Here is a 26,618-nt window from a genome sequence, read left to right on the forward strand (position 1 = left end):
TACTGAAAATCCGCGAGATCCGCGTGCGGCAGATTTCGGGGGCAAAAGTTCAAGCCTGTTGAACTTTTAACTATTTTAGGATGGCGCCGGCAAGCTGCCAGCGCCATCCTAAAATAGTTACTAAGTTAGTTCGAAAAAAGGAAGCACTAATAGATAAAATAAAGCAGGTGCTCGAGCACCTGCTTTATTTGATCTATTAGTGCTTCCTGATTAAGCTAATTTAGTAACTATTTTAGGATGGCGCTGGCAGCTTGCCGGCCCCATCCTAAAATAGTTAGTTAGGATGATGTGTGTTTTGTCGAGGCTGGGTAGGTGTGGGTTCTCCCCATATCTATAGTCGAAAATTAGCTATGATGCTTGATGGAGGCCTTTGCATAATTGACTTTCACTAGCTCAATCCCTGTGCAGTTCCTGTGACCACGAGCTTCTCTGATCCGTGCCTGTCATTTTATACACACAAGAGGCATGTGAACTCGCATATAAGCCCCGTCCGTTTGGCCCCTCCCCACACACTAGTGGTGTGTGCACCGTCTTCGCTCCCTTTACCCACTTGATGGACAGCTCACTCGAGGGACCCCGGCGCCCTTTGGTGTGATGGCAAAGTTAATCAGCCACCCCAAAAATGTGTGTTTTGTCGAGGCTGGGTAGGTGTGCGCTCTCCCCATATCTATCGTCGAAAATTAGCTATGATGCTTGATGGAGGCCTTTGCATAATTGACTTGCACGAGCTCAATCCCTTTGCAGTTCCTGTGACCACAAGCTTCTCTGATCCGTGCCTGTCCTTTTATACACACAAGAGGCATGTGAACTCGCATATAAGCCCCGTCCGTTTGGCCCCTCCCTACACACTAGTGGTGTGTGCACCGTCTTCGCGCCCTTTACCCTCTTGATGGACAGCTCACTCGAGGGACCCCGGCGCTCTTTGGAGTGATGGCAAAGTTAATCAGCCCCCCCAAAAATGTGAGTTTTCTCGCGGCTGGGCAGGTGTGCGTTCTCCCCATATCTATCGTCGAAAAATAGCTATGATGCTTGATGGAGGCCTTTGCATTATTGACTTTCACGAGCTCAATCCCTGTGCAGTTCCTGTGACCACGAGCTTCTCTGATCCGTGCCTGTCCTTTTATGCACACAAGAGGCATGTGAACTCGCATATAAGCCTCGCCCGTTTGGCCCTGCCCCTCACACTAGCGATGTGCACCATTTTCCCACCCGGCCATTCCCCACACAATCCGCAAAATCCGCTAATCTGCAAATTCGCTGATTTTGCGGATTGCGAATTCGCAAAAATTGCAAATTCGCGAATTGCGAATTCGCAAAATTCGCACATGCCTACTCAGTATACATAGGCCAGACCTACGTTATGTACAGATAACATCCAGAGGTAGTGAAATCCTACAGTGTAGGGAAGCTGTGCCATTTAAAAAAAAAAGCCCCAACACTGACAGTAGTAAAAACAAAAGTTTCCTTCATAAAATTCAATAATGCTTAAAGCAATCTGAAAACCATGCTTGTGCAGCAGCTTTTATTTTTTCATTTTACATCAGCTAAAGAAATATTTTTTTCTTTTTTGCATAATAGTACTCTTAAATACAGGCTGCCCCTTTTTTCCTTTTTGATAAATTTGGTCTTTCACATACAAGCAGTGTGGGACACCTTGGGAATAGGTCGAACAGGAACTATGCTTCTCATGGTTTCTAATATTTAAAAGAACAGTCTGAAAAGACTGCAAAGTACCTCTTCCAAAGGAAAATGCCAGTGGCAATCACCACCATGCAGGGTCTGCTGAAGTCCTATGCTTGGCTGTGTCCCAAGCGTATTCACATCAAACCAAAGCATTCCTTGCAAATCCAATGGGTGCCTTGTACTTCATTTAGCAACACCAAGGTATGGATTGAGACCTCATCGGCGAATATGGCTGAAGGTGAGGTACGAGTAAATCCAGGCACACAGGTACAATCTTTAGCACCGGCTGCCTCAGAACAAGCAACTAGCAGCACTGTCTTTCTGTGCTTCCACAACGACTGTGCGAGGTATTAAAAAGGTCTGTTTACTGCAGCAAATGGCTACGAGAAATGTTGTGACTACCAGCACCTTTTATCTCTAGTTCTTCAAAACATGTCCTGAAACACATTTTTTCTGTTATTGTTTCAACTTTCACCGAGTGCTTGGAGCTTTCCCTCTAAATTGACTATTTTAAAGAAAGCATGGTCTTCTGAAAAAAGCATGAAAGAGTTTTCAATTTTATAAACAGAAACTTTTATAAGTAACTACTTACTCTAAAGAGTATATATATATTTTTTAATGACACTATAGATTTTTCCTGTCTCCACAGAGTCTACAGTAATTTTATATATTTTAACAGCTGCTATTTTTTTCAGCTCATAAAACTCTCATGCAACTACCTGCCAATTATATGCAAATGCCTATTTTAGTCACGTAGTTTGCTTTTAATGGGTTATTAACTCTTGTCCATAGATTGGAGTGGGTGTTATGAAGGAAATTGAGGCCTTAACATAGGTACTGTCTCAGAGGCACAAATTCTTTGTGTCACAGAGACAAGCAGGCCCTTTCACAGAGACAGGCAGGCCCTTTGACCTAGATTAGCCCTCATTTCACAATAACGAGCAACAGAGAGGCTGTCCCCTTATCTGATCACTGTGTGCTCTGTGCACAGAAGACGGTCCATCCTAAATACGTAATCTCCATGTCCAACAGTGACTAACCTACGTCACAACCAATTCTTGGAAACAGACCAAGAACACATCTTCCTCTGACCAACATTACGTCAATCCAAGACACCTATCCAGTATAAGTATACCTCCCTTTGCCCAAGCAAACCAGAGGAGACAGAGACTTCCAGGCGGACACTCTGCCTGAGGCGCTGCAACCTGCGTCATGCCACAGCTCCAGCTGGCAGAGGTCCATCACCCATCTGTGGGTGTCCAGCTCAAGATCAGGATGAAGTCCCAATAAGGTAAAGGGGTTAGACTAACTCCTAGGGGGATTCTTGGCTCTCTAAGATCTACACACATGCTAGGTACACTTAGGTACATCTAGTTAGGCATCATAGGGGTATAGGCTTTATCTTAATGCATTCTGTATTTCATGTATGTGTTCATTACTGTTGCAAAATGGTAGAACTATACAAAGCCTTTTCATTTAACTGCACTGCTGGCCATAATTCTCTGCTACTGTCCAACAGTTGTCGGAGCACATATAACCAGTACTAGAATAACAACTGTGCAATAAATGTTATTGTAAACACACCGACTGTTTCTTCTATGTACTTCTCTGAGATGAGTGACTGAATGAAAAGTAGTATTTTGTTTCCATGATCCTGAGGGATGTGGGTTTTATGTTATGTGGTTGCCAGAAGCTATTCCCTTCTTGTCTTCAAGAAGTTTCTAGTGGCCTCTGAGCTAGCTGGTACATAGTAATTAAGCTTAATATACATATTAGGGGCATACAGACCTCAGTCCTATGCCAAGCCTATCGTGTATGTTATTCCAATGCGCAGAACCTATAAGGGATATAGGAACTACACTACAATAAAAAGCACTGGGGTCTTTATATAACAAAGCTGGCCAATGCTGTGGCACTGGGGGCACCAGTACCAAAGTCTTGGCTAGGGGCCGTTACAATCCCGGTGTATAAGAAAGGCGACAAAACACAGCTTGGGAACAACAGGCCTATTAGCCTGTTAGACATGGTACAAAAGGTGATTGGAAAAATGACCCTAGAGAAAATATCGGCCTGGGTAGAAGAGAAAAATATTCTGACCCCCTTCCAGGCTGGATTTCGTAAATTAACTAGTACCACAGACCAGATATTCAGATTTACATTACTATACTGGAAGACGGTAGTACTAGGAAAAAGCAGCATCTATGCAGCGTTTATAGATTTACGTGCTGCCTTTGATTTAGTCCCTAGATCCCAGATGTGGAAAGTGCTAAGCAAGATGGGTATGCCGCTAGAGATCCTAACACTTGTGATGAGGTTGCATGAGTCAAATTATGCAAAAATACAGTGGGGGGGGGGGGGTGTCACGGCCAAGTAACCTCTGAATTCCCGGTAGAGCGTGGGGTGCGCCAAGGCTGCGCTTTGGCCCCCACGCTCTTCTCATTGAGCATTGATGGGGTAGTTGAGCGTATGTTGCTGGGAAAAGTAGATGCTCCTAGCCTGGCTGGAGTGAAAACTCCAATTCTACTATTCGCTGATGACACGCTAATTTTATCTAAAACCCTTAGCGGGTTACAGCGAGCCCTGAAGATCTTTGAGGTTTTTTGTGTCAACCGGGGGTTGGAAGTTAATGTTACAAAGACAAAGCTTATGGTATTTAACCCCCACCACAGCTTTAGAGGGAAATTCTCTTATGGATGGACAAAAAGTGGAAATGGTATCGGACTTTGGTTACTTAGGTATCCACGTGTCAAACGGAGTAAAATGGGGGAAGCATATAGAAATGGCGGCATTAAAACTCTGCCAAAACACGGGAGCTATAAGCCCGGAGCACAGGAAGTCCTTGACCAAGCCGGTACAACCAGCACTGCAAGTATATGAGGCGCAAGCCCTAAGTTCGGCCCTTTATGGTGCTGAAATATGGGCTTATGATAAGTTAACGTCACTAACGCTTGTGGAATTTTTTTTTGCCGTAATCTTGTTGGCCTCCCTAAAAGTACCCCAATCCAACTGCAGCGCTATGATCTAGGCAGGAAAGCCCTCTCAGATATGGCTAGATTACGACCTATTCTATATTGGAGGGTTACTCCGGAACTTATAAATGTTGTATACTTGTAAAGCGCACAGCTGCCCCAGCAAAGGGGCGTCCCGGCGCTGTATACTGCTGGGGAACCCATCCTGGCTTTCCCTGTGAGATTGTCCCTCCTGGGCATCTCCAAGGTGAAGACAAGCATCCCCGGCGCTGATGGGGCCGTTAGTAGAGATTAAGCAAGCTATTGCCCAGAGTTGCTGAGTGAGACCCATGGTTGGAGTAGGCACCGAGGCGAGAATTATCGAGTCCGCTGACCATGGCCCAAGACCCTGCCGCGTCGGGAATCGAACCCTGGTCCCGGGTCGACCTCTGCTTCCAGGTCTGCCGCCTCTAACCAGTGAGCCACACCACTCTACTTATGCATTACGCTCTGGGATTTCTGTATGTGATTAAAACTGATATATTCCACAAGATAACTTGGCTCAAAGAACTTCATAAAGTATTGGGAATAATGGGTATGCAGGAGTTGTGGGAGAACCCTGAGACAGCCCAGTTCCCAACCAAAGGCGCCATAAAAGAAAGGTACTGGGAAATGGTCGCCTACGGGAACTGGAATGATGTTGATCCCTCTACTATGGATTGTCGCTTTTTGGAAACAAAAGTTTCTCCTAGCTTAGAGCCCTATTGGGACAACATCACAAAGCCGGAGGATAGGAAGCTCTACTTCCAGCTTAGAGCAGGGTCACTCCCTATAAGATCACTAACCGGTAGATGGGGTATAGGTAATTCTGAATTATGCCCGGCGTGTAAAAGTGAAAGCGAGACCATTGCCCACCTTCTTTTTGTTTTTAGGGCCTACTTAACCCCCCGACGTGTTTGGCTAAAGGCGATGTGCAAATTGCTAGGCACAAGGGACAGTAAGGTGGCCTTAAGAATAATTTCCACTAACACCTTGCCGGTTATTACAGTTGTGGTCGCCAAATACTTTGGGTGGGCATGGGCCATTAGAAGAAAACTTGTGGTGGGCTTGACCCCCTCGAAGTGATTGATCTGTTTTCCTTAATTTGTCTGACTCTATAGTAAAAGCATAAAATGTTTAAACTGTGTTCTCGGGGGCATCTAACATAACGATTGTCTATTTTAACTTGTTTTTTAAACTGCAGTCAGTATGTTTTCTCTTAATGGTTTTTAATTGTATTAATATATATGATGAATTTTGTGATTTGTAAATAGTTTTAGTAACTAATACATCTGTTTTTATGCTGTATGCTTTTATGAGTTTTATCTGTCCCTCTTCCTATTGGTTTATGTGCACGTGCTACCCCTGGAATGTTAAGGTGTATTTAAGTGACGTCACTACCCAGCTCGATGAGAAAGACCCGGCGACGCTGCATGGTCATCTTTCCTCTCACAAGCTCTTTCTTCTGGTAAATAAATACCAATTTCATATAATCTTCTCGTGTGTCATTATTTGATAACACAACAGCTACCACTAGGTGGCGCCACAACCACTCCTCATTGCAGGCAGCGCCTCTATGGTGTCCATTTAGGGTAGGAAGCAGCCTTGCCATCTCCAACCAACTGCTACCAACCGGCCGTGCTGGTGATCGTAGTTTTCTCTCCCTCTGCGAGCTGTTTTCTCATTGTGTGGACAGTCTTTCTCCCCTTGATGCCTGGTCGTCCCTTAGTAGGCAACAAATAGCCACTCTGGGACCGTCTTCCCTCGCTGTGGCCTCTCGTCCAACCTGCAGTCACATCACTGCCAAGGAAGGCAGGTAAACGGCCTCTACCGCAGAAGGTAGCGGGTTGGGTGATTTTACCTCCGGGTGCAGTTCAGCATTGTCGTGCCACATCAGTAAGGCGCTCCACTCCCTCCCCTCCTCACTGAGACAGACAGTGGCAGGCGGTGCAGCTGACGGGCACTCCAGCAAGAAGGGGAGGCGCTATGATTTCAGTTTGGGCCTCCTGCCTGGTCACCTTTTTGATTTCTTCCATTGTTTGATCTCTCCTTGTTTCTTGTTCCAATTCTGCGTTTGTTATGGATGCTGGTGTGTTGTGCTTCAGGATGAAATTCAAGTATTCTTTCGCCATTGTTGTTGTTTCTGTGTTGCGTGGCAATGGATGTCTGGACATATAGTCAGCTGGGTTATGTTCCTTTCCAGGCTTGTGTATTATTTTGAAGTTGTAATCCATCAGCCGTATTCCCCACCTCTCTATTCTTGGTGGTATCTTTGCGTTTGGGTTTCCGTAAATTGTTACTAGAGCTTGGTGATCTGTTACAATTGTGAAAGGCTTCCCGTAGATGAACATGTGGTAGTGTTCACACGCGCACACAACGGCCAGACTTTCCTTCTCCGGTTGAGAGTAAGCTCTCTCAACGTCGGACAAGCTCTTACTTCCGTAAGCAACTATGCATCTCGGCGAGTCTTTTCCTGGTTTGTGTTGCTCCAGTATTGTCCTCAGTCCTACTGGGCTGGCGTCCACCGTTAGTTCTGTACACAGTAGTGGGTCAAAGTATGCTAGATGATCTACCGCTGTTACTGCCTCTCTTATTTCTTCGAATGCCGTGCTGCACTCTTTTGTCCATGCAAAAGTTTGTCCCTGTTTCGTCAGCTCCCGCAGTGGTGCGCTCACTGTTGCAAAGTCTTTGATATATCTTGCACAGTAACTGGCAAGTCCAAGAAATGACCGTACTTCTGCTACATCACTTGGTGGTTTCGCTTCTTTCAGAGTGTCGCCCTAGCTCACATTTGTCTTCATTTAATGTGAGGCCAGCCTGTTCTAGTTGGGCACACACCTCTCGCAACGCCTTGTCGTGTTCTTCGTCTGTCTTGCCAAACACTAGGATGTCATCGCTGTAATTGAGACTAATTTTCACTGGCCTTATCACCTGTCTGATCGTTTCCTGAAATATTTCTGCTGCTGACGATATCCCAAAGCTTAGGCGCTTGTATCGGAATAGACCTAGATGTGTTGAGAAGGTTGTGATATATCTCGACTGTGGATCCAGCTCCAGCTGGTGATATCCCTTACACAAGTCCAACTTTGAGAATCGTCTTGCTCCTGTCAGGCAACTGATCATGTCGTCGAGGTGTGGTCCAGGGTGTCTTTCTCTTTCGATCGCCATGTTTGGTATCCTCATGTCGACACAGATTCTTATTTTTGATGTGTTTTTCTTTGGCACGGCTACTATCGGCGATACCCACGGCGTTGGTCCTTCTGCCGGCTCGATGATGTCTTGTTTCAACAGCGCATTTATTTCTTCCTCTACTTGAGGTTGCAGGTGTATTGGTACTCGCCGGTGATGCTGAGCTACTGGTTTCTTTGTTTCGTCGATGTGCAACGTTATTTGTCGCCCTTTTAGCTTCCACAGGCCTTTCAGTAGCTTTGGATATTCTTTCAAGATGTTTCCTTTTTCTGACATGTTATATGTTATTGCTATCAGGCCCATTATTTGTGCTGTTACATTGCTCAGTAGGCAGGGTGCTGGAATATCTCCTTTCAGTACATGAATCTCTTCTCTGAGTGTTTGGTTTTTATATGTTATATCTTCAGTGAATTTCCCCAAAATTGTTACTGGTTTCCTTGAGCCCCAAGTGAACACTTCAACCCTTGATGGTCTCAGCACCGGTTTTATTTCCATTCTCTCATATTCTGACGCACACATGATGTTGCATGTGGCGCCGCTGTCAAGCACGAACTGTGCTTTATGTGGTCCGACTTCTATTGTCACTGATTCCATTTTTTTGATTGCTTTCTTGTCTACCAGACGAATGCTTTCTTCTCCTGTGTCTTCTTGAGTGGACATGAGGTACAGTCGCTCCACTTTTTCTTCTACTTCCTCTCCTCCTGATTCTATTGACGAGCCCCTGTTTGCTGTTTCGATGTGTCTGACGTGCCTGCTTGTCGTCATCCACTGCCTGTTTGGTCTTCCTCTGTCATTTCTGAATTATGTCCCTTGACACACACTGGCAAAATGATTGCTTCTGTTACATTTTTTTACACATCTGTCCAAATACTGGGCAGGCGCCCTTGTGAGGAAATTCTAAACCACATCGGTAGCATTGTGGCCCTTGTTGTTTCTTCGTTGTGTTGTCGCGTTGTCCCTTTTTCCAGGTGCTGGTGCGACTGTTATCTGTCATGCGGTGTGCTTGTTCGATCCTCCGTTCCATCTGCTTTGATTGTATCTTTGCTCTTGCTTTTGCCCTTGCTAGCGACAGGATGTTTTCCAGCGATGTTGGTTCTTTCAATATTCTGGTGCGGAATTCAGTGTCGCGACATCCTTCAATTATCAGCAGGCGAATTGCTTGCTCGTTGTCATACTTGTCAAATTCGCAGTGCGTTACCAATTTTCTCAGTCGTGTCGCAAAGTCATCCAATGATTCATCGTCATGTTGGAAAGCTGTGGTGAACGTGTATCTTTCAAAGTCTATGTTCCTTTGAGGGTCGAATTTGCTTGTTAGGCACTTGATGAGCTTTTTGTATGTTGATGTCTCTCCTGCCGGTAGTGTCACTAGCAGTTCATCCACGTCGTCACCCACGAGGTTTAGGAACAGTCCTAGCTTCTTTTCTTCTAGTACGTCAGTGGCCTCCATGTATCCCTCGAACCTAGCGATCCATCGCTCCCATCTTATTCCTACTTGTGGTTCTGATAGATTGAACGGTAGTGGTCTGCGATATTGGGCGCTTGGCCGTGGTTCTGCCATCTTTTTCTTACAGTTCTTTTGTTATTACTTTGTAAATGCTCTTTGTGGCGCTTATTTCTTTATTGTGGCTCTTTCTGGTCTTTTCTTTTATTTATTTTCTTATTTGAGCCTCTCTTTGCTCTTTATTTTGTTATTCAGCTTCTTTTGCCACCTTTCCTGATCTTTTTGTGGTTCTTTCTGGCTCTTTTCGACCTTTTTTCCCTTCGCCTGACCTTAAAATGGCCGCTGACGTTTCCTGTGCTCCTATTGGCTCCCTCACCTGACTTCAAGATGGCCGCCGATGGTCTTGTGAGACTTCGCAGCCAATCAGTGTTTTGCCTGATTTCAAAATGGCCGCCAGCAATTCCTGTGCTCCTATTGGCTCTCTCGCCTGACTTGCAAATGGCCGCCGAGACTCTCGCGAGAGCTCACGCCGATTTGTATTCCTTCGCGCTTCTTTCTCTGGCGCTTAACCAATGCAGGCGATTTCGTCGTCGCAGCAGCCGGGGTGGGCTCCCGTGTCGCTGCTGTCCTTAATTTCGTTCTTTGGCCACTATGTTCTTCTTCTCGGCACCAGTCCAGGGTGGGCTCCTGGCTTGTTCACGACGTGGTCGATCCGGCACGCGTGGTTTCTTTATTTCTTCCTTCGTCGCCAGTTGTGGTATCGTGCAGGGTCCCCCCACAGATGACAGGACACGGTGCAGGCGATTTCAGGTATCTTTATTTCGTATCTCACATGAGCTTGTATTGGTGCTTCCTTCCCTGCCTCTTGCTTCCTGTGGTCTGTCCTTTGTCCCCCTGACCGGATGTGGTGTCCGGTGTCTGTCCCCCCAAGTCTGTGTCCCTGTGGGTCCTAGAGCCCATGTTCTCTGGTCACGACACTTACTGGACACAACGGATCAGCACCAGCCTTCGCATGCAAGTGTTATCTTGCGAACCCTTCTTCCCTGCTTGCTAACGTCACCAGGCAGATGAGCGATTCCCTCATGCCTCACCTTCATTCCACCAATGTTTTACAGGCACTGAATCAGGCATGCTAGTGCCTGGAAAAGCTGCAGTATGGAGAAATTTCACCTTGGCACGGAACGAGGCCTACACCCTCACAGGCGGGTACCACAGTCCCTGACCTACTGCTGACATGCAGCGCAGTGTCCTCCACGATATTGTGGGCTGTGTCGTGCTCTTTTCACTTTTGAGGCAGCTCTGTGGATTGAAGCTTCTCCCTTGGTTACGGGGTTCTGCCGGCGCTGTGGGGTTTCGCTTTATGCGCTCCTTTTACACATCCCCTCCACTCATTGCTGCCCACTGCCAACTTCTGAGCTCAGTCAGCTCACCTTCTTCCCAGTGGTCCTATGTTGCCTTTTAGGGGTCGTGGCAGGCAGGCAACTGCATTACATGGAGGCTGGATGCTGTTCTCTTCACTCATAGTGTGGCCGTTGGGCTGGCAACCGGTGCAGGGGTGCCGTGGGCATCGGCTGCACTTCCCCTCATGATTTAGTACCAAACTGGTGACAGCTCACAAGGGGCTCATCGCAATTGTAATGGTTAGAGCCCTAGGCCCTCATGCAGCTACAATAATGACGCAGACACATAGTCATATGGTCTGGAACTGGCCCATGGCCCATGGCACGTGCTCCCGGCCCTTTTATTAGCAGGGTCACCTGACCAGTGACACCTGTGATAGATGGATGTGCGGTGAGTGTGGAAGCTAGCCCTCAAGGAGTGGCTGGTGGAAATACATATTGTAGAAACACTAGATCGTGACCAGCCGGTTACTAGAACCTCCTGGCCTTTTACTTCAGATTTAATTTCTGCGGCTCACCATTGAAATCACAATTGGTGTCTATACCAATAAGATCACAATAAATAGGAATAACTTCCTCTTTCGAGGACTACGTTACTCAGATATTCTATTTCATATTACTATTAGACGTCATACCTTTCCAGCCCTCTCTAAAGCCAACAGCTATGCAATTAAGATGCCACACATTACCATCACTTAACAACGCATAATTATGCATGACTTTAACAACCTCTTATGGTTTAAAAGAAAAATGAGTCTCTTCCTTAAACACTTTCCCCGTTTTTTTTTTTCTCTGACCAATTTTAATTCTACATGCCTTGGTATTGTTCCTTTCATCATATCTTGTGTAACCCTCACAAGCTTTCTTAATTCTATTCCTATTGTCTTCAGTAGGCTAGTAATTGATTTATGATTTATATTTTCACTTTGGATTACATTTTGTCCTAGGATTACGTCATTTTATAATCTCAAATGGTGTTAACCCTGTGCCCTAGTTAACAGTTATTCTATGGATCCACATGGTCTTTGCAACCTTTGCCTTCCAATTAAAAGTACACTTAATGACCACCTGGACAGCACCTTTCAATTTGAGATGATTAAATCTTTCAAGCATCCCATTGCCACAAGGATTATGTAAAGATTTGGTCCTATGCTTAATTCATGTACTTTCCAAATATTACATAGTTTGTGCAAAGAAAATAAAATACCATTATCACACAGCAGGCATACCTTATTCCATGTACACACTCTCCCAAAAACTCAACACTTAATCAATGTTGCTCTAGCTACAATCTGAATAACTGGGTAATTTGAGAAGTATTAGTCAAAGGAAAAACCTACCTTTGAGTAACGGCAACAGGTCCCTTGTCTTCTGCAATGCATACTGGATTATTGAGATAAATATTTTCATACATGAGCAGTTTCAAGGCTTTCCAAGTTTATCAGCCATCAAACACTATGTACACTCTCTCACATAGGTGCTGGAAGTAGGGGTGTTGGAGGTGCTTTAGCACCCCCAAAATAACAATTCTGGAGTTCGGAAGGTGACTGAACAATAAAGATGGCTTTAATTTTGTTTTTATCTTTATGCATTTGTAGTGCAATTCAAAGACAGAGGTCAAAAGTCTGGCTTTGTCGTCTGAAAAATTGCTACTTATTCTTTTACTATGGAGACTGGTGTTTATTTTTTCTTTTTCTAGCTGTAAAGTTAGGGCATTTTGTAAGGTAAACCATCTTTGAAAATATTGCTGGGTTTCAGAGTGAAAGGAAAGGCTGTAGAATGTAATTTATTTTTAACACACAACATTTAAATACTTTCAAAAGACAAAGGAGACAGTGGAAACTTCTTAATTATAGCACCTAACCCAAATCACCCCCAGAATTCTAAATCGCCCTGGGTAGTTTGTATGGGCGAAGTGTGTGCACACTGGTTAACATCCACTGTCACAGTGATAGTTCATCCAAGAACTCAGTAAATTAATAAATAAACGCAAAGGTGCACCACACAATTCCAGAAATATAGTGTCAATGATCACAGACGTAGGTTTTCTTAGTTGTGATTTTCTTTATTCCAAAAAAAGGGTGTACAATCAAAACACGGGTATTCGCAGCCGACGCGTTTCGTCCTCAAGGGACTTCTTCAGGGCAAATTCTTTTGAGTATATATAGTCATTGTAATCGGTGGGAAATTTCTTTGTGGATGAGCGTTTCCGAATGATCTCTTAATTGGTAGTATTAGGAAGCTACAAAATCGTATGTGCATGCAAACAAGTAGTCAGAATGTGAATCGTCTTCAAGAATTTCGCAAGATTTCTATGAATAGTCCTCTTTGGTTATAATATAGATTAGTGTTCAGAGGAGGATGGGCAGAAAAATAATTGTTCCATCAGGGATGACTCTTGATAAAGTTTTAGATTCCCCGCATCCTCCTTCTTCGTACCGCACCACGCGAAGAACGGCTTCCTTCCCGGAATAGGGCGCAAAAGGCTTATATATATATATATATATATATAAATACTTGTAAATGAACTGTACAAATACTTCAAAATATATCAGCGGGTAGGAAGCCAGACATTATTCTGTAGTTTTTTTAAACTCTGAAGTGTAATGAAAAAAAGATGGGAATTGGACTAAAACCATCAAGACACTTAGGCCCTCATTACGATTTTGGTCGGAGTTGCTTCCGACTGACACTGTTTTGTGGAAGGAACCACCCAAACATAGGTCGACAGATCCGACAGCACAATTAGGCATGTGTAGTCGCAAACTTCCATTTTTCGATGGCTACTTGTGCAGCTGGATGAAACCGCACTCAGCACAAGCCCACATCAAAAATGGAAGTTTTAAAACATCTTGGCACCATGTGGCCAAATGCAGAGGACCAGGGGGAAGGGGGCCCTGCTAACCCTCAAAGTCAGTTTCTGACAGGGGGAAGGGGCCCTGCTAGCCCCCAAAGTCAGTTTCCGACAGCCGATCCATGTTGGAAAGGCTGGCATGGATTGGCATAAAAGTTCCTGCGCTGTTCTCTTTTGGCTTTATACTTATTATTCATTTCGACCATTCATTTTCTGTATTTCATCATAAGGCCCAAAACTTCTTGCGCAGTTCCCTTTTTTTTTGGCTTTATACCTGTGATTCATTTAGAGTCTTGATACACCGTTACAGTAGCCATGTAGTTTTATTATATCTCTAGAAGTAACATGACGGGTTCAGACTATTTAGACAAGACTGCGCAATCGTTGCTTTGCTGGTCCTGAATAGGAAGTAGAACATCAATAACTCTGCTCTAGGTCTATACCACAATTATCTGCATACATACATCTGTACATTTGGTCTTTATTGGTCTTTATTTGGTTTTATGTCACCCACTGCTGGTTTTACCTTGGTAAACCTACACTTACATCATGGCCGCCACGTAAACCAACCAGCTTTGGAATCAAACATGTGATTTGTCACATGACTGCCATCTGACTATTTCTAAACCATTTCCAAGCGTTGCGGTTGCATCAAATTATCCGTCTTCCTATACCATGCATGTTGCATCTACCAACATTCGACGTGGTTGACTCGAGGCGTATCGATTACCTCATTGTAGGAGCCCGAGTCAGAGACCTTAATTATCAGGATAGACACAATGGTAAGTCCTGGTTTATACTCATACATAGCCTTTATCGCACCGCATAGTATTCCATCTCATTGCCACGCTGGATTCCATTTTATGCATCGTGATTTTGTTTGTCATTTCTAGCTGTTGTAATTCAGTAGCTTTAACCCGTGTTCCTCTTCGACTTAATGGTATTTTTGCGTTAATTGTTCAGTTGTCACCTCACATTAGCTCTAATCTCCTTTACCTTAAAGAGTCCGTTTTTTCTATCTAAATGATGGTGCCTATCACAGTTTGAACTGCCTTTGGCTGTTAGCCTTTAAAAGTCTTTGGGCTCTACTGTTAAACGAGAAATATTGACATCTTATTGAGAAATGGATACCTGAATTTTTGGCAAATAACCTGGGGAGCGCACCCCTAGACGTAGTGTGGGACACATTAAAAGCTGGTATCAGGGGTGAAACGCTGCGCTTCTCAATAAGGAATAACAAAGCTGCCAAACAAAAGATAGCCGAATTACAGGGGAAACTGACAGAGGCCGAGGGGGATCTTGTAAGAGCTACTGAAGGGGGTATAAACATAGAAACGGCATCACAAAAGATTGCCATCGCAAAAAAATAGATTAACGGAGATATTTGCAGAAAAAGCAATTTGTAAAGCCACGATCCAAAAAGAAAAAGTATACGAACTAAGCGAGCAAATAGGGCACCACCTCGCCACTCGCATCAGACAAGAAAACATGGCTAACATAATTAAAGAGATTAAAGACTGTAACAACGTTCTCAAGCAAGACCCGTAGGAGATCAGATCAGAATTTCAAAAATATTACCAAGCTCTATATAAAGAAACCAATAAAGACCAAGAACTTATTGACATATATTTAGAGGCACAACGGGGTCTGCCACTGCACCCTAGTACAACGCCTCAGCAACATCGGGATCCCAGAGAAGGCACTCGAGTGGATCATCTCCTTCCTCGCCGGAAGAACCCAGAGCGTCCGCCTCCCCCCGTTCAGATCCGAGGCCACGGAAGTCATCTGCGGCGTACCCCAAGGATCCTCACTCAGCCCCACGCTGTTCAACATCTACATGAGCCCCCTTGCGGCCATCGCACGCCAACACAACCTCAACATCATCTCCTACGCCGACGACACCCAGCTGATCCTCTCCCTCACCAATGACCCCACCACTGCCAGAACCAACCTACAACAAGGGATGAAAGACGTAGCTGAGTGGATGATGAACAGCCGCCTGAAACTGAACTCAGACAAGACGGAAGTCCTCATCCTGGGATCTTCGCCCTCCGCCTGGGATGACTCCTGGTGGCCCCCTGCCCTAGGCAACGCACCCAAACCGACAGATCACGCACGCAACCTGGGCTTCATCCTGGACTCCTCCCTCTCCATGACCAGACAAGTCAACGCCGTCTCCTCGTCATGCTTCAACATCCTCCGCATGCTACGTAAGATCTTCCGGTGGATCCCCACAGAAACCAAGAAGACGGTCACCCAGGCGCTCGTCACCAGCCGCCTGGACTATGGCAACGCCCTCTATGCCGGAACCACAGCCAAACTTCAGAAGAGACTCCAACGCATCCAGAATGCCTTTGCACGCCTCATCCTGGACATCCCCCGACACAGCCACATCTCCGAACACCTGAGAAACCTGCACTGGCTCCCCGTCAACAAGAGAATCACGTTCCGACTCCTCACCCACGCACACAAAGCTCTCCACAACTAAGGCCCAAGATACCTCAACAACCGCCTGACCTTCTACACTCCCACCCGCCAGCTACGATCGACCATCCACGCCCTCGCCGCCGTCCCCCGCATCTGAAGAGTCACAACGGGAGGAAGATCCTTCTCCTACCTGGCTGCCAAGACGTGGAACTCCCTCCCCATCCACCTCCGCCTGACCCAAGCCCACCTCTCCTTCAGGAAGCAACTCAAGACCTGGCTGTTCGAGCGGTAGCGGACCCCCTTCCCCCAGCGCCTTGAGACCCTACGGGTGAGTAGCGCGCTATACACATGCTTTGATTGATTGATTGAGAGCAGGTAACGGCACCTCAATTGTCATACACCAACCAAGCTAATTTAGCGACCACACCGCAGTGGTTGGAAATTCTGCTGTCCATCAACAGGGAAGGCAGCTGGACTGGATGGAATACCCGCCGAATTCTATATCAGATTTTATAAGTCACTAAAGAATGTGCTAACTGACTTAATGACCGAAGTATTCCAAGGGGGGAACCACCAAAATCATGGGCACAGGCTAAAATTGTAGTGTTTCAAAAAAAAAAACAAAGATCCAACTAAACTGGGATCCTATCGCCCAATCACCCTAATCAATTGTGACTCAAAAATTTACGCCAAATTGTTAGCCTGTCGACTTGCTCCGATTATTCACAAGATCATATCAGCCCGACAACATGGATTCATCCCCGGCAGATCCACGACGGATCACGTACAAAGGGTCATCACACTCTTTGACATAGAGGAAGTCGCAGGAGACCCTACTGCGCTTATACTCTTGGACGCAGAGAAGGCGTTCGATAGGGTCTCCTGGCAATATCTATGGACGGCCATGTCAAAGAGTGGGATCGGAGATCGATTCATTAACGCTGCACGTAGATTGTACCATAACCCAGAAGCAGTCGTTATGATAAATGGCGGACTGTCAAATAAGATAGATGTGACTAGAGGGACAAGGCAGGGGTGCCCGTGCTCCCCGTTATTGTTCGCGCTATTTATCGATCCGTTCATCCGCAAACTGGAGACTAATCAGGATATATTGCCTATTAAGACATCAAATGGATTAACAAAGACTCTAGCATATGCGGATGATATCGCGATCGTTACCAGTGATCCTCATGTGGCCATCAAAATGATGGAAAAAGAGGCTTCCCTCTTTGGCGCGATCTCAGGATATAAACTAAATCAGGGTAAAACGCAGATAATTATCAATAAAAAAATTAATTACAGAAATGAAAGGATCTTCAGGAACGCTGTATATCTAGGCGTTAAAATCACATTGAATCTAGACGAATTAGTCAAGATCAATATAGACCCACTCTTGAAAGAAACAACACGAAATCTTAGCAAATTAGACAACCTCCATCTAACCCTAATAGGCAGATGCAATGTGATCAAAATGATTTATCTCCCGACATTTTTGTATTTTTTCCGCACTATCTGCCTAAACTTTGATCAACACATATTCAAGGCAATAGACAACACATTTTTTTCTTTCTTTTTTTTTGGAAAACCTTTATTGTAGCATTCAATAAAAATACAAGCATGGGCCTACAACCGCAGGGGCCGGCCGCTAAACAAAATTAAGACCCACTATATCACGGTACGACACAGCTCATCAGCTGACAACCCTGAGGTCCGGCAGCAATCCAGGATAGAACTTGTATTAGAACGAACAACTAAGTCACAGGATGAGACAGAGGTTTTATTTTATATTATCTAAAGAAACGGATCAGGTGCCATACAATCAAACCGAAGAATACGGGGGACAGGTCAAGAGACATGATATGCATGTAGAAACAGCTATAATGGAACTTTGGCGCCAAAGCATATGGATCGGTGTAAACAACAATACAATATACATTCTATGTTAAGAGCCAGTTCTCAGGGCCTGCCCACCCGGGAATCAGGATAACGTAAGAAGCATGAGCACTAAATACAAGTACACGATAAAAATCAGAATGATTCGCAATCTATACTGATCCTGTAAGGAAGAAAAAGGGAAGGAAGAAAAAGCCCATAGAAATAAAAAAAAGGCAAAATAAACCCCCCCACCAACCCCTACCCTGCACCCCTGTGGATGGCTGCAGCCTAACCCCACTAGCAGCGGGCCTGTCGCCCCAAATAACTAAAACCCTAAAAGTAGGAAAAAGAATGGAGGAGGGTTTATCCGTATGGGCTCCCAGCCCCCTTAGTCCCCCCGCCAGAAACAGCCACCCCCCATCGCAAAAAGACCAATGTATGACAACCCTTATAGGAGAAATTTGGGGGCACCGTGATACACCGCCCAGCCTCGTAAATCAAACAGTTGCAGGTCGAACACCCGTAAAAGCCACTCCAAACCGTCTCAATCTAATTGATATTAACCTTGACCCTTCCGAACGAGCACACAAACCCCCCCTAGCAAGACCGAAAGGCACACAAAGGAGTCATAGAGGAGACGGAAGTCATCAAGAATCAATCCGTGGCAACTCGTAGACAGTGAGTCCACAAGAACTTCAGACGCAGAAAAACTCTCTCTCCTAGGTGGACAGTCCCAATGTATCTTGCCCCGGAGTCGTAAAGTCAACTAGAAAGGAGAAGACGAACATAAGATTAAAGAAAAGTCCACAACAAAAGTCTCCGGGAGGGGAACGCCTTTCGATACCCCCAAAGTCGATAGTGATGGAAGGTTCGGCGGTACAATCACGACCTCGGGAACACCGTCCTCCAGGGCACCATCCAATGGTTTCAATACTTGCTTCCTCACGGGGTCCTCGCACGGAGTCAAAATGGCCGCGGCTTGAATGGCTGCAGATTGCTGGTCCAACAGTAGCGTGGAAGGGTATACTCAGATGTGAGTCCCTAGCTCATTGCACCATCAGGATTCAAGCAAGCCGGGCCGAAGACGGCTGAAATGCCAGAAACCGGTCCCCGGTAGCTTGTTTCCTTCCCAGTATAAGAATTGGCTTGGTAGTTTGGTCTGCCCTGTTCCCATGATGCACTGGGCCAGGGTCAGACTAATTTGCATATAGCCAAGTTCTAAGCTGGGATGGTGCAGTGAGCTAAAAAACGGTGATGGATCAAGCCCTGATCTTTGGACTGGGTAAGAGTGGTCTGCTTAATTCAGACACTCTGTTCATCACCACCCCCTTTTCTGAATCATTTTTGTCCACCATAAGCGTGGAAGGGTATACTCAGATGTGAGTCCCTATCTCATTGCACCATCAGGATTCAAGCAAGCCGGGCCGAAGACAGCTGAAATGCCAGAAACCGGTCCCCGGTAGCTTGTTTCCTTCCCAGTATAAGAATTGTCTTGGTAGTTTGGTCTGCCCTGTTCCCATGATGCACTGGGCCAGGGTCAGACTAATTTGCATATAGCCAAGTTATGAGCTGGGATGGTGCAGTGAGCTAAAAAACGGTGATGGATCAAGCCCTGATCTTTGGACTGGGTACGAGTGGTCTGCTTAATTCAGACACTCTGTTCATCACCACCCCCTTTTCTGAATCATTTTTGTCCACCATAAGCGTGGAAGGGTATACTCAGATGTGAGTCCCTAGCTCATTGCACCATCAGGATTCAAGCAAGCCAGGCCGAAGACGGCTGAAATGCCAGAAACCGGTCCCCGGTAGCTTGTTTCCTTCCCAGTATAAGAATTGGCTTGGTAATTTGGTCTGCCCTGTTCCCATGATGCACTGGGCCAGGGTCAGACTAATTTGCATATAGCCAAGTTCTGAGCTGGGATGGTGCAGTGAGCTTAAAAACGGTGATGGATCAAGCCCTGATCTTTGGACTGGGTAAGAGTGGCCTGCTTAATTCAGACACTCTGTTCATCACCACCCCCTTTTCTGAATCATTTTTGTCCACCATAAGCGTGGAAGGGTATACTCAGATGTGAGTCCCTAGCTCATTGCACCATCAGGATTCAAGCAAGCCGGGCCGAAGACGGCTGAAATGCCAGAAACCGGTCCCCGGTAGCTTGTTTCCTTCCCAGTATAAGAATTGGCTTGGTAGTTTGGTCTGCCCTGTTCCCATGATGCACTGGGCCAGGGTCAGACTAATTTGCATATAGCCAAGTTCTGAGCTGGGATGGTGCAGTGAGCTAAAAAAAAGGGTGATGGATCAAGCCCTGATCTTTGGACTGGGTAAGAGTGGTCTGCTTAATTCAGACACTCTGTTCATCACCACCCCCTTTTCTGAATCATTTTTGTACACCATAAGCGTGGAAGGGTATTCTCAGATGTGAGTCCCTAGCTCATTGCACCATCAGGATTCGAGCAAGCCGGGCCGAAGATGGCTGAAATGCCAGAAACCGGTCCCCGGTAGCTTGTTTCCTTCCCAGTATAAGAATTGGCTTGGTAGTTTGGTCTGCCCTGTTCCCATGATGCACTGGGCCAGGGTCAGACTAATTTGCATATAGCCAAGTTCTGAGCTGGGATGGTGCAGTGAGCTAAAAAACGGTGATGGATCAAGCCCTGATCTTTGGACTGGGTAAGAGTGGTCTGCTTAATTCAGACACTCTGTTCATCACCACCCCCTTTTCTGAATCATTTTTGTCCACCATAAGCGTAGAAGGGTATACTCAGATGTGAGTCCCTATCTCATTGCACCATCAGGATTCAAGCAAGCCGGGCCGAAGACGGCTGAAATGCCAGAAACCGGTCCCCGGTAGCTTGTTTCCTTCCCAGTATAAGAATTGGCTTGGTAGTTTGGTCTGCCCTGTTCCCATGATGCACTGGGCCAGGGTCAGACTAAGTGAAGTAGTGTGGCTCACTGGTTAGAGGCGGCAGACCCGAGAGCAGAGGACGGCCCGGGACCAGGGTTCGATTCCCGGCGCGGCAGGTTTCTGGACCAGGGTCAGCGGACTCGATAATTCTCTCGCCTCGGGGCCCACTCTGATCAGCGATCACACTCGGCAACTCTGGGCATTAGCTTGCCTCATCTTCACTAACGGCCCCACCAGACCGCCGGGGATGCCTGGTCTCACCCTGGAGATACCCATTAAGGGACCATCTCTCAGGGAAGCCAGGAAGGGTTTCGCAGCGGTCAAAGCGCCTTGGGACCCTACGGGTAAGTAGTGCGCTATATAAATGCCAATACATTTACATTTACATTTACATTTACATTTACATTTGCATATAGCCAAGTTATGAGCTGGGATGGTGCAGTGAGCTAAAAAACGGTGATGGATCAAGCCCTGATCTTTGGACTGGGTACGAGTGGTCTGCTTAATTCAGACACTCTGTTCATCACCACCCCCTTTTCTGAATCATTTTTGTCCACCATAAGCGTGGAAGGGTATACTCAGATGTGAGTCCCTAGCTCATTGCACCATCAGGATTCAAGCAAGCCAGGCCGAAGACGGCTGAAATGCCAGAAACCGGTCCCCGGTAGCTTGTTTCCTTCCCAGTATAAGAATTGGCTTGGTAGTTTGGTCTGCCCTGTTCCCATGATGCACTGGGCCAGGGTCAGACTAATTTGCATATAGCCAAGTTCTGAGCTGGGATGGTGCAGTGAGCTTAAAAACGGTGATGGATCAAGCCCTGATCTTTGGACTGGGTAAGAGTGGCCTGCTTAATTCAGACACTCTGTTCATCACCACCCCCTTTTCTGAATCATTTTTGTCCACCATAAGCGTGGAAGGGTATACTCAGATGTGAGTCCCTAGCTCATTGCACCATCAGGATTCAAGCAAGCCGGGCCGAAGACGGCTGAAATGCCAGAAACCGGTCCCCGGTAGCTTGTTTCCTTCCCAGTATAATAATTGGCTTGGTAGTTTGGTCTGCCCTGTTCCCATGATGCACTGGGCCAGGGTCAGACTAACTTGCATATAGCCAAGTTCTGAGCTGGGATGGTGCAGTGAGCTAAAAAAAAGGGTGATGGATCAAGCCCTGATCTTTGGACTGGGTAAGAGTGGTCTGCTTAATTCAGACACTCTGTTCATCACCACCCCCTTTTCTGAATCATTTTTGTACACCATAAGCGTGGAAGGGTATTCTCAGATGTGAGTCCCTAGCTCATTGCACCATCAGGATTCGAGCAAGCCGGGCCGAAGACGGCTGAAATGCCAGAAACCGGTCCCCGGTAGCTTGTTTCCTTCCCAGTATAAGAATTGGCTTGGTAGTTTGGTCTGCCCTGTTCCCATGATGCACTGGGCCAGGGTCAGACTAATTTGCATATAGCCAAGTTCTGAGCTGGGATGGTGCAGTGAGCTAAAAAACGGTGATGGATCAAGCCCTGATCTTTGGACTGGGTAAGAGTGGTCTGCTTAATTCAGAGACTCTGTTCATCACCACCCCCTTTTCTGAATCATTTTTGTCCACCATAAGCGTGGAAGGGTATACTCAGATGTGAGTCCCTAGCTCATTGCACCATCAGGATTCAAGCAAGCCGGGCCGAAGACGGCTGAAATGCCAGAAACCGGTCCTCGGTAGCTTGTTTCCTTCCCAGTATAAGAATTGGCTTGGTAGTTTGGTCTACCCTGTTCCCATGATGCACTGGGCCAGGGTCAGACTAATTTGCATATAGCCAAGTGCTGAGCTGGGATGGTGCAGTGAGCTAAAAAACGGTGATGGATCAAGCCCTGATCTTTGGACTGGGTAAGAGTTGTCTGCTTAATTCAGACACTCTGTTCATCACCACCCCCTTTTCTGAATCATTTTTGTCCACCATAAGCGTGGAAGGGAATACTCAGATGTGAGTCCCTAGCTCATTGCACCATCAGGATTCAAGCAAGCCGGGCCGAAGACGGCTGAAATGCCAGAAACCGGTCCCCGGTAGCTTGTTTCCTTCCCAGTATAAGAATTGGCTTGGTAGTTTGGTCTGCCCTGTTCCCATGATGCACTGGGCCAGGGTCAGACTAATTTGCATATAGCCAAGTTCTGAGCTGGGATGGTGCAGTGAGCTAAAAAACGGTGATGGATCAAGCCCTGATCTTTGGACTGGGTAAGAGTGGTCTGCTTAATTCAGACACTCTGTTCATCACCACCCCCTTTTCTGAATCATTTTGGTCCAACAGTGAGGCAGGGTCCGATTCCACAAGGAGCATCTCAGATAGGCGTGTATCCAATTTGTTCAATAAGACAACCACATGTGAATGAAACGCCCAAATCTCTGCCAATATTGACCTCAGTGATGGCTCAAGCACCGTTCGATCCATAGTCTCACGCCCGACACCAGTCACAATCACCTCCCCCGGTGAATCTGGCATCCCCGAGGGGGACAAACAGGATCACGAACGGGCAGATGCGGAGGGTGACCAGTCCTTGTCTGCGCCCGCGGTCAACCCGGTTAACGCCACAGGCCAGGGACCCCGACCCACCGAACTCCGGCGGGGACCAATACCGGGTCTGCGGGACAGGGACCCCCACCCACAGTCAATAGCAAGCGAAGTCACTACTCCATCAATGCTGAGCAATAGAAACGATTGCCGATGAAATTCGGGCATAAAAGAACCCTCCACTCCGATTGACCGGACCCTGCCTGGGTCTCCCGGCCGATGTTTTTGCACTGCAGCCCGGCTGTGAAAGTACTCGAGGCCCCGGCTTCCCCGCTGGAGTAGGCCACAATCTTCAACTCGAAGCAACTTCGTCAAAGCAGCCGATAAAATTTTCCGGATTTCACCATCGGAGTGCGGAACAGTTCATTCACACAGAGGCTAGGCGTAAAATCAGGATAATGTACAGGATCTTGTGGCGGGATACGGAGGTCGGCGGAGCCGGGAGCCTTAGCAGCCATCTTGTTTGCCAGCGTAGCTCCTCCTCCACAACACATTTTCTCGATTTATATGGGGCCATACAAAATCACACAGAGGTTACCGATATATATCGCTCCCGCAAGAAAGAGATGGACTCGCTGTCCCTAACCCCAAGGTCTACTGGTGGGCCACACTCCTGAAATATATCAAGATCTTATTGACCCCAAATCTGAATCCTACGCAAGAAGGAGAAGTTCCGACCCCACAAGAACTCATCCTTGGTATAGAAACGGGTGAACATCTATGGCGACTTACCTTTGACTGTCACTACAAAAAGGTCCATTTCAAAACATTAACCGGTGTATATATAACGCATGGAGAGATATACGCAAGCTTCTCGGGGTCGGTTGAAACTTTTATTGTACGAGCCTTCATCAGAACTATAATCTACCTGATATCTTCTTTGATAACTATATGAAAAGATGGGTGAATATGGGGATCACACGATGTGGATGTTTCTATACATCAACAGACTTCAAATCATTCGAATAATTAAAGAATGAGTTCGGCTTAAAACTGAGATTTCTTTAAATTCCTTCTAATAAGAGATTTTTTACTAAAGAAAGGTGGTGGAAGCGCGGAGTTCCACAGGATTCAAATAACAGAAATCCTCAATAGAAACATCACCGCAAAAATAGGAGAAATATATCTCAACCTAGTCTCCTTGTTACCAGATGACATGTATAAACATATAAATAAATGGCAAAATAAGCTAGATATGAATGAGGAGTCAGTTCAGAAGGCATTCCAACTCTATCAATCACTCTTAATGTCACCCAAACTACAAGTCCAATACTATAAAACCTTCTTCCAATTATATCACACACCCTACCAGATAGCCAAATGGAGCACAAGTAAAGGTACCCAATGCCCTAGATGCTCGACACCAGCGCCCGATATAGTCCACTTATTTGCCACATGTGATAAAGACAGACCCCTTACATGCGAAATATCAGCATTCTTATCCGAAATCTTGAACACAAACATAGAAATCACAGTAGCCAAAATTATGCTAGGAAGGGACGGGGATATCAGGCCAAAAATAATGCAGGGGTTCATATATGTCTCCCTGGCTGTCTATAGAATATGCTTAGCATCCAGTTGGTTAGATCTAAATCCCCCGACTTTTTCACAGTGGCGGGCAAGACTCTTAGCCACATACACTCTAGAGATTGCGATATATCGGAGGAAGGGAGTTCAAAGGAAAAAAAAGGGTCTAGAAATATGGGATCACCTAACACAGTGGATACGACATCAAGAACTATAAAACAGAATATTATACTTATTATATAAAGTTAATGCCATTATAATCTAATGTTTTTTTTTATGTCAATGACTCCCGAATATGTCTGAATTTGATGTGTCTCTGTTCTCTTGATTTGAGTTATTCATCATCATTCTTTTCTTTTTTCTCCTTCTTCATTTTCTTTCACTTTTTTTCTGTTCTTACTTTCTGTAAATCTGTGACAAGTAAACAGATGACCGGATCGGGGGGGGGGGGGTGGCTCATGGGTGGGAGGTACATGTTGCAAAAAATATTAAAATGAAGAAAAGTTTAAAAAAAAAAGTCTTTGTGCTGTTCTTTTGTGGAATCTCTTTGTAGAAGCCTGTTTAGGTCATTAGGCTACATATGTACCAGGACTCAGATGTATGTTTTCTTGTTCCATGTAGGAAGGTTTCAAGAAACTGGCTACCGAATTTGCTTTAAAAAAATACTACAAAGACAGCCTTTAAGTGGACCCTGTCCACTTTAATCATAAACATACTACTATACATCAAATATGCCTACATCATGGAAACATTACAATATCAGGCATCTTAATGTCATTCTTTCTTTTGTTTCACATAGAAGACCAGGGCATATTTCCCTTTCAAGTAGGACATTGCATATTTTTTAAGTGTACTGGCGGACAGTTTCCACAGTATATGGTAATGATGTTTTTAATGAACATCGCATGACGCAAGGGCACATATATAGGGATATTTTAACCATTTGTGTGGGTCTTCTCTTGGCACTTTTCGTATTTGTAGCATGCAATCACACCTCTGTGATTTTCACATTCAATTCTGCATGCTCCTTTACCACTGCACCATGGGGCTATTTATTTAAGTGATATGCTCTTCCTTTTGCTTTTCTCTGAGGTGATGGTCTACCAAATACAAAGCAATAATTATATGTGTAGATATTTCATGTACAATGTGATTTCAGGAAGGACAGCATACTTATGTTCTTTGTATTTACAGATATTGCCTGAATCTGCTGTGACTTTTCCTGACGAAGGCATTTTCATGCCGAAACGCTTGTAGGAAATTATCTGGAGCTACAGCCACTCAGTGAAACAGATATGAATTTAGGAACTAAAAGCCTGCATCTCAGGCTCACCGAGTAAAAGTGTTGAAATCAATATCATAATGGCAATGTTCAACTTCTGGCTATGTACATAATGTTTTGAATCACAACCATTTCAGGTGTTTATAGTGCCAGTGATGTATGCATTATGACTGCTTCGTATGAATGATGACATGGATGTGGTGTGCTTGTGGTCTGTTTTAAGATTGTATTTTTTGAATATATATTAAATATAACATTTTCAATAAAGAACTATTTTTGTATTTTTCAAATATTTTTTTGGCCTGTGTCTCTCCATATAATAGAAATGTTATAATTAAGTGTTGTTTTTATCCTGAGTTGCCCTAGGAATTTACACTGTGTATTATTTCCCTGCCTAGAGGAACTCCCTATTAGTAGAAGGGGGCTCTTTTCATTAACGCTTGGCTGTCCGAAACCAACATCATAATCCCGAGGGCGGAAACGCCATCCTTAAGAGA

The 26,618-nt window shown here is 45.5% G+C and overlaps 1 long non-coding RNA gene across 1 annotated transcript; it reads left to right on the forward strand.

Moving 5' to 3' along the window:
- The first annotated feature begins 2,059 nt into the window (after positions 1-2,059).
- LOC147749181 (uncharacterized) lies at positions 2,060-26,413 on the forward strand. The gene is made up of 2 exons (XR_015309993.1): positions 2,060-2,974; positions 26,034-26,413. It is a non-coding gene; the product is annotated as an uncharacterized LOC147749181 (long non-coding RNA).
- Positions 26,414-26,618: the final 205 nt, after the last annotated feature.

The sequence above is a fragment of the Lissotriton vulgaris genome, chromosome 1_1 (assembly GCF_964263255.1).
Source record: "Lissotriton vulgaris chromosome 1_1, aLisVul1.2, whole genome shotgun sequence".
In the NCBI taxonomy this organism is placed as follows: domain Eukaryota; kingdom Metazoa; phylum Chordata; class Amphibia; order Caudata; family Salamandridae; genus Lissotriton; species Lissotriton vulgaris.